The sequence below is a fragment of the Glossina fuscipes genome, unplaced genomic scaffold (assembly GCF_014805625.2).
Source record: "Glossina fuscipes isolate IAEA_lab_2018 unplaced genomic scaffold, Yale_Gfus_2 122, whole genome shotgun sequence".
NCBI lineage: Eukaryota > Metazoa > Arthropoda > Insecta > Diptera > Glossinidae > Glossina > Glossina fuscipes.
The window spans coordinates 80,174-89,741 of record NW_023998465.1 but is presented as its reverse complement, the minus strand read 5'-3'; positions in this window follow the sequence as shown (position 1 = coordinate 89,741).

Genomic DNA, 9,568 nt, shown 5'->3' with positions numbered 1-9,568 from the left:
GATCAGCCTGCTCATTTCCCAGTAAACCGATGTGACTTGGTACCCATCACATTTTAATTTTTCCGTCGGGTGTAGTAATTATATTCCTTAATTTGTTGATGGTGCTCCATCTCGAAGTCGAAGGGTTCCAGGTAGCTTGTAATACAGACAAACTGTCAGTAACAATGACAGTTTAGAGTTTGTTTTTATGGGCAAGGTTGGCAGCGTGAAGGATAGCTCTGGCTTCGGTTATGAAAGTTGAAGTGCTTTCGTGAAATATGTGGTTGAGAAGAACCCGTCCTGTAGCATCTACCACCGCACAAGCAAGAGGCAGACCAGGAGATTTTGAGCCGTCTGTGTACAAAAGATTCCAACCAGTACTGTCCAATACTTGGGTTTTTTCAGCTATTAGATTCCTGAAGACGTAATTTGGAGTATCTTCTTTCTTGTGCATAGACAGTGAGATGTCAAAAGAGCAGTCTTTCAAAATCCAGGGAGGTTTAACACCAAAAGAGCGGGAAATTTTTAAGGGAATGTTCAATTCCCTTGCGATGCACAAACAACGGTCAATTGCAGATGGTGACTTTGGAATTTTCTTCGCAATAATAATCTTTCTTACGTCATCACCGAGAATGGATTTGTTTGAATTAAGAAGCTTAGGGACTATTTTAGCTTTTAACTCATACAGTCTAGTTTGTAAAGTTGGGAGACCAGTTTCAATTATAATATTATTTATGGGCGTCGTCCGAAAAGCATAACAATTTGCTCTAACGGCTTGGTGATAGACCGGTTTAAGGATGTTGATATTAGATTTGCAGTTATTGCCATAAATTATCAAAGCATAGTCAATCTTGCTTAACACAAGCATTTTGGTAAGATAAGCGATAGTGTTAATATGCGCATGGCTTCTCCAAGCAACGTACTGTATGAAATTCACCTTTGTTAAAATAGAATTTTTTAACCGAAGGCAGTGTGCTTTCCAACGATAATTGTTTGAAAACGTGAGCTCGAAAACATGGAGCGTCTGCACATTTAGTACTGGTAAGTCGTTAATATGCATCAGTAGGTTTCCTGCATCGCACATTTGTTTTCGACAAATGTGCATTCTTTTTGATTTTTGTATAGAAATTTTAGCTCCTGACGAGTTTGCCCATGTGGAGATCTCACATGCAATAGATTCGAGGATGTTGATTGCTTTCGTGTTGTCTTTTTCTTTTGTAAAAATGTATACATCGTCCGCGTAGAGACAATGTTCCACTCTTGGTACACGGCAAAGAATTTCGCTAATTTCGTTGAAAGCGATCTGGAAAAGCGTGACAGAGAGAGGAGATCCTTGCGGAATGCCATTCTTTAGCGGAAAGGAATCAGAAAGATGATTGTTGATTCTAAGTTTGAACCGCCGATGGGACATAAATGATTTGATGTAGTTGAAAAATTTGGGTCCAACATTCCATGATTTCAAGAGGTTAAAATAACATGAAGATCAATTCTGTCAAATGCTTTTTCGAAATCAATTGAGAGAATTGTTACGTGATTTCGTTCGGAAATTGCTTTGTTTGTGAAATAATCAATATGTAACAGAGCGCTGATGCATCATCTACCCCGCTTGAAACCAACTTGTTGCTTTGTTATCAGGTTCTTGGATTCAAGAAACCAAGATAATCTAGATGCCATAATCTTCTCTAAAACCTTAGAGAGTCAAGATAAAAGAGAAATTGGGCGATAATCAGATGCGATGGAGACATTTTTTGACTTTGGAATAGGAACAACTGTTGCCTTCAAATTGGAGAGACAACTTCCAAGTTCTGAGGTGGATATGCAATTTTCCAGGAACATGGCACATCGATCGATATTATTTGAAGGAGATATTGGAGTCCTTTTATTTTCAATGAAAGCACTGGAGAAGTTGTTGTCAGAGGAGTATTCACACCACACTTTTCCAAAGTAATTAGAAATCGCATCTGCATCAGTTAAAGTTCCATTGGGAGTGCAGATGGCAGAGATTTCGTTCAGATTTGAGGTCCCATTAAGTCTGTTGATTTCGTTCTAGACAACTTTCATTGATGTATTTCTGTGAATTCCTCTTGGAAAACTTTCGAAACTAAGTGCCTTTGATTTTCGTAATTCCTTCCTGAATAGAGCATTGGCCTTTTTGTATAATAACAAGTGATTCTGATCAGGACATCTCTTAAAGCGGTGCCATAGACCCATTTTATTTTTCCTCAAAATCGAAAGCGTGTTGTTCCACCATGGAACCCTAGCTCGTTTAAAAGAGGTGTTGGATTGAGCAATAGAAAGATGAGCAGCCGTGCGAATCGCTTTAGGCATAGCAGCATCATGGTTGCAGTTTCCGTTAACTGGCTTTGAGTTCAAAAATGACTCCACCTGTTTGGAGTAATTGATCCAATCCGCTTTATCTAGGAGGAATTTGGCCTGTTTTGCTGGAGTAGCAGAGGACGTTGAAAGTTTAAGATCGATTATGATTGGAAAGTGATCACTATTATGTAGATCATCAGAAATAGACCAGGACACCAAAGGAAGAAGTGATGGAGAGCAACATGTTAAATCAATATGTGAAAAAGTATGATGAGTTGAGAAGTGCGTTGGTTTTCCATCATTTAAAACGCAAAGGCTTCTTTGAAAAAAGGCCTTTTCTAAAACAGTACCGCGAGTGTTGTTTACTGTTGAGCCCCAGATGGTATTCCAGCTGTTGAAATCGCCGCATATAATTAATGGGGGGGGAAAGTACGGAGAATAAACTGTAGAGTTCTTGCTGAGAAAACGATTGCGAAGGTGGAATATAGAGCGAAAGCACTGTAAATTTTATATTTAACATTATTTGTATCGCTACGGCTTGTATATTTGAGCTAAAATTTATGCGTTTGTGAGGTATACTTGATTTTATAAAAATACCTACTCCTTGTTTGGAATATGAGTTTTGATCAGCATTCGTGAAGTATCCAGTATATGATTTGGGTGGAATAGGATTAAAAGAGCTTCTACAATGGGTTTCTTGAAGCGATAAAAAGGTTGGATTAAAATCACTTATGAGTGTACGGAGTTCATCAAAATTATTAATAAGTCCCTTAATGTTCCATTGTAGAATTTTAAAAACTTTATTTAATTGTAATGACATGTAAGCAGAGTGGAAGGAGGGTTAAGTTGACATGTCAGCGTCTCCGTCGAGAAGGTCGCTATAGGAATTTTTCGTGAATGATTTATTCTTACCAGCCGAATAATCTGTATTTAGGTGATTTGGTACATTTGAAGCGCAACGGGTTGGCGCAAGTGAATAATTTGAAATTGAAGGTTGATTAATGGATGAAAGAATGGATTCATTAACACTTGTGATTTGTTGAGTAAAGTTGAGAGCTGGAGATTCTGGAGAATTTAGTATATTAGATTTTAGCAAATGTGTTGTTGTTTTAATTTTTTCAATCTTTGCAGTTGCTTTGGTTTTCGAAGGTTGATTAATGGATGAAAGAATGGATTCATTACCACTTGTGATATGTTGAGTAAAGTTGAGAACTGGAGATTCTGGAGAATTTGGTATATTAGATTTTAGCAGATGTGTTGTTGTTTTGATATTTTCAATATTTGCAGTTGCTTTGGTTTTTTCAATATTATCTTTGGCAAGTGATGTAACTGGTTTTTGGTTAATGGTGGAACAGGTTTTTCATTGGAAGCAGTTGCAGTTAAAGTCTTACTAGGCTCGATTTGCGAGACAACAGCAGCATAGGTATTACTTTTGCCAATTCCATGGGCTACAGATGGATTTCTTTCCCGGTATGTGCGTCACGCTTCGCCCATGCTACAGTAATTTTCTGTTTTGATTTTTAATATTTCACGCACCTGTACAAAACGTGGGCATTGTCTGTCTAACGCTGAGTGTTGATCATTGCAATTTATGCAGAAACTACGGGTACAGCTTTCAGTATCTGGAGGATGACCACAGTTAGCACAAGATGCAGCATTAGTGCATCTTTTTGCCATATGACCCAGGCGTTGGCAATTTTTACACCTCATAGGATTTGGGATGTATAGTTCTACTTTACATTTATACCAGTAGTATATACCAGTGTTCGCAGTAATCGATAGCGATCAAAGGTTAAAATAATCCTTCCTGTAGGAGAGCGTGTTTTTCCGTCATCATTCAGTTGGGTTAATTTATATACTTCAGTCACTCCTTGAATGCCCATTTCGCGAATAATTTCATCCTCCGGCACATGCTTTAAGCAAGGGGCATAAATTACGCCTCGAACCGAGTTAAGTTTCTCATGTAGTTTAGTTGAAATAGCACATAGATTAGCTAAAGATTTGGCCTTTATGAGCTTTTCGGTTGCGCGCGGGTTCCCAGCGAGGACCAGTAAATTCCCATCGCGTAGAATCGAGATGGAGTCGATGTATGTTGTAATGCTATCTAGAGCTTTTTTATAGCAAAAGGGCTAATTTGGGAAATTGTTATTCGAACATCGGTTGAAGAAATAACAATATATTTTTTATCAATAGGGGTTATATCGCTGATCGGCAACACCGGAAAATCTGAATTTTTACTTTGTTTTCTTTGGGGGGATGTATCACTTAATAGATGAAATCTATTCGAGTTTTTATCTGACGGCCACGGGGCCATTATGCCTTATTGTTGTCTATTGCTTATTATTTGTGAAATGACCACTCACTTGAAAAGGTTTGGGAACTGTGGAAGAAGGTTGGGAACTAGTAAAGAAAAGTGTCAAATGTTTTCATTTTTTTTTATTTTGTTTTTTTGTTTTTTATTTTTTTGTTATATATAGACGAAAGAGAAGCACATACGCTATATCCGCGTTAACCAGTTTTAGCAATAACACTGAAAAGACAGAAGTTAAATACACAAAAACACCGAAAACACCGAAACAATTGAAAAAACGCAGACGAAAAGAAAGCACGCACTACACTGAACACAAGTCGACCTACAATGTTTACAATTTAATAAACTTAGGTAGAGTTAAATGCAGATTTTATATTTAAATTTTACCAACTATTCCTTTCGAGTATAAGGGTGCTTCTTTACAAGGTGCAAAGGCTGCCGCTTCTTAAATTTGTTGGAGTACTTTGCTGACGTCAACCAAATATTGTCTTATTTAGTGCATCATCCGTCCGTTTTAGTTGATGACCACGTTTCTATGAACACATGTAAGGCTAGACCCTCTAAGCCGTCCTAGTTTTAATCTTAAATTAAAAGAGCTATTCGTCTTGGGAAAGGACTGTGTTAATATTGGAGGTGTTTCTCTTATAGTTGCAGCTGGAAAGCTTTTCGAAGGTTTAGTAATAGGGTGTGTAATTGCAGAGTTTTCGTTTAAGACTTTGAAGATTTTTGATACATTCCAACGTACCTTAACATCAGAAATTTAGTCTTCCTTTACCACTTTATCCGTACTTAAGCACAGGGATATTTACGTCAGCAAATTCGTTTCGCAAAATCGGAACGGATGATGAATTTAATCCCGACTGCCCATAAGTATCTGTGATCATCACGGCTATTTCTTGTTAACGCGGTAAAGTTGTGGAACTCGTTCCTACTCAATATTAAAATAATTGTTAGCGCGAGGGGATCTAAGGTAGCTGTAAGAGCTTTTTATAATTGGTAATTACGTCTGCATCCATGTTTTTTTTTACATTGTACAACATAACTATAGTATCAATAATAGAAAACTATTGTCCACAATTTTCCCGTACGGGACGTTATGTAGCATATTGTATAATTGCATTTTAAATAATGATTGTTATTATTAATTAATAGTAAACTAATAATCTTTTTGCCAATTGCCAGTTGCGTCGACGAGTAAAATGTCATGAATTTCTACTTGGTTTTTACATTCTAAGAAGCTCAATTCCTAGAATATCGAATAGTTTTCACACAGACTCATTTTATCAAGCATGTGATTTCCGTTCTTATTATTCACTGTAATATTCACGTTTCGCTAGTTTTTTATTTCAATTTTCTTGTTTTCATATTTTTCATTTCAATGTTTATATTTTCAGGTCTTCCTATTAATACCCTCTTATTCTTCATCTTAGCACTCATGTTTTCGTATCGTCCTATATTTGATTTTATTTACCTGTTTTCGATTTTCGTTCATGTTCATATTTTCATATCTTCATGTAATTTAAATACACTAATAACATAAATTTTTTCGAGAGAGTATAATGGCAATCTGGATATTGGTTACTTCTTGTTTTCCTTCGAATTTCTTGACATCGTCATATTACGTTGTAATATCTAATCAGAACAATTTCAATATTTTATATTCAGTTATTAATCTTGTAATGTCCGCGTACGTTTGAGGCGCAGGGACACGTCGGGTATAACCATAATAACGGTCTACCGTTATGCATAACTCTCTCTCTCTCTCTACATAACGCTATTAGACGATAGAGAATTATGAAAAGAGAAAAAGTCCAATTTCTGTCTGCGTAACATGAGAATGTTGTTTTCTCGAATGTTTGATCTTGTATTTTTGAAAGAAGAAAATTAAGCGGCAGAATTAGCAAGACGTTCATAGAATTGGTGATAAGAAATCAAGGAAAGTGGAAGTTTTTTTAAAGTGCGCGTCAAATAAAACGAACTCCATTGAAAAAAATGCTTAAAGTGTAGCGGAGAAGAAAATATGTGAAGGCGTTGAGCTTTTATTTTAATTTATTGATATTGTCCTCTAGTTTTTGCGCAATTATTTTCATTCCATTTCCGAAAATATTTTTTTACACGTTTTTTACTTATTGCAAAACAAAAATCGTGTGCAGCTATTATACAAAATAAATAAGAAAAGTAAAAATGCACGTCAGCAGAAATAATAAATGTGTAAGCTATTAATAAGAAAAAGAAACAAATAGCTAAATAATAGTAATATTAATAATTAACTTGAATAAGGCCATATTTTAGCGTATTGACATTTAATCTGTAAAACGCAAAATTCATAAACTAATCAACATGGCGAGAATTCTTTTTTTCATAACTGTTCAGCTGTTGTTGTTGTGTTATATGAATAAGCATAAATTCCTTTGCACTCTCTACACTCAATTTGATAATGAGAGAACAACCGGTGTTATGTAGTAACACACACATGTAGTTGTATGTAGTCTGTATTGATTGGAACGAGAAATTGAAAAATAAGCTATGTGCGTTGCAATAAAATGAAAACATTAGAATAGCTTTACAGAAAGAACGTTATACGAATTAAACGAATTTCACAAGGAATTTGCAAAAAACAAAAAAAAGCAAAAGTTTTTTTGCTGGTTAAGATTTTAAGCAAAGCTGTCTCTCTTAACGACTCTGTAACACGCTAATGTACAGTTAAGATTTTTAAAGCGTCAGTAAACAAACGAAATAGTTGTGACAAGAATTATTAATAAAAGGTTTTAACGTAAGGAATTTTGTTGTCTAGAAACAAAAAAGGAAAAATATGTAAAAGTTAATTTTATAAAAGAAAAGGGGGATAAGAGAAATCAATAAGAAATTTTGTGAAATGAAGTGTGCAAAGTCAAGAAACTGCAAATCAATAGCAAATAGGGATGTTTAATGCTCTTAATAAATATGGGAAAAGAGATAAATAATTGTAATAATGATTAACTTAATCAAGCCTACGGTTTTGTATATTGGCATTTGCCTCAAAAATATAAATCATAAACTAAAAAACATGGCGTGTTTTTTTGCCGTTCGTAACGGTTGTTGTTATTGCGTTAAGTGAGTAAGCTTAAATTCCCTTGCTGTGGTGGTGTGTAAATACTCGCTATTGTGGTGTCATGCGAGGTATGCATAATAAACTTGCAGCCACCACGAAGCTCTCAGGGGGTATAGTGAAGTTACAAGCCCTGTATGCCGAAAATATCCAATGATTTTTGACCGTCACGCCTTCATTGCTATCTTCTCTGGACTGTGGAGTGCTACGTTTCATCAGTTAGAAGCGGAGTATCAATGCATGTTGGTTGGAACAAAGACACCTACACATGTAAGGTGTAGTATTGTAAGGACCTTTCCGATCCATTTTCTGGGGTTGGGGCAGCTCAGCGGCCCAGGAAAACACTAGAACATTTATATTTTACAGGGATCTTTATTGTTCGGTTTTTATATTCCACTTTTATTATTACGACTATCCACGGCGACGGTAAAACTAACACTAATTCTAAATTATTCTAATTTATTCTACTCTACCCTAGCTTTAACCTACACTTATTCTAACCCTATTGTTATTCTGTTCCTAAACCCATTCCTATTCTTATTCTATTCCTATCCTATTCTTATGCGAATTTACTCTAACTTAAACTAGTACTCTCTCTCCCCCACCAAAGACGCAGAACCCGTGAGGCCAAAACCTGTTGTCTGAGCAGAGCAGGGTGCTGGTGTTGGTGGTACGACTTTTCAACGTCGGAGTGTCGAATCGTTGACCGTTGGTCCCTCTCTGGCTCTCGTGTACCTTTGGCTTTCCGACATTGGGTTGCCGGACCGTTGGCCAGGGAGGTACCGTTTGTGTCAACGTTGGCCACTATGGACTCGCAATGGGTTGACAGACCCTTGGCTGTGGGTGACTTATTGTTGCCAATTTGTCGTTGTTTGTAGTTGGGGTAGTTGTTATTGCTGTTGTGATTATAGTTGTGTGAACTTTTAGGCTTGGTTTGTTGCGGCAGTGGCATCTGGAAACGTTTTGTGTTTGCGGCGATAGCCACCTGTGCCGTTGACGTTGCGTTGGTAAATGTTAATGCTCCGATGATTTTGTTGTGGCTGTAATGCCGTTGCTTGCAACTGTTGTCGTTGTTGTTCTTGATGTAAAAGTTGGTGTTGTTGCAGTGACGCCATTGGTACAATCAATGCGCTGCTCGGTTGGCGTTTGTTGATGGTGTTGCTTATGTAAACATTGGTGAGGTTGTCGTGACGAAATTGTCGTGTTGTCGGAACGTTATTATTGCGGCGATATGCTGCTCGGTTGGCGTTTGTCGTGCCCGTTGCTGATGTTATTTATGCAGGTGGCGGGCTACCCCAGCGCCGATGAGTACGCCGGCGGCCGGACTGTTCGGCTGCTTGCTCTCCCGGCAGCAGACGGTGATCACATACAGCTTCCTGTCCAGCTATAGATTTCCTCCAACGTACGATATTTCATGGTTTTATGGACATGTTGTTGACGTTCACATATTTGTGGCCTTTTCCATCAGGTCAGTGATTTCATAAGCTAACGGTGGGGGTGGCACAGGCAGCGCATGCCCTATAACGTTTGCTTACAGGGATGGTTGATTATGCAAAGCAGATTGCTGTTGCAATTGACTACTACTGTTGGTGATATCTCCCTTCATACGGTTCGGTAGAGGTGAATGTGGAAGAGTTTGTTTGGCTTCTGCTTCATAAGAGATTTCGCTTTCATTACCAATGACCTTTATGTTTCCTGCTGTTCCATTTTGTTCGCCCGTTATTGCCGGAGGCATACCTGACGTCAGACGGCCATTTGATGAGCAGCCGTTAAAATTGTTGTTTGCATTTTTCTATGCATACCGCCTTTGCTGCGTGGGCATCACTGGGGTAGCTTGGCTGGTAGGGATTGTCGTTGTTGACGTTGTTCTTGTT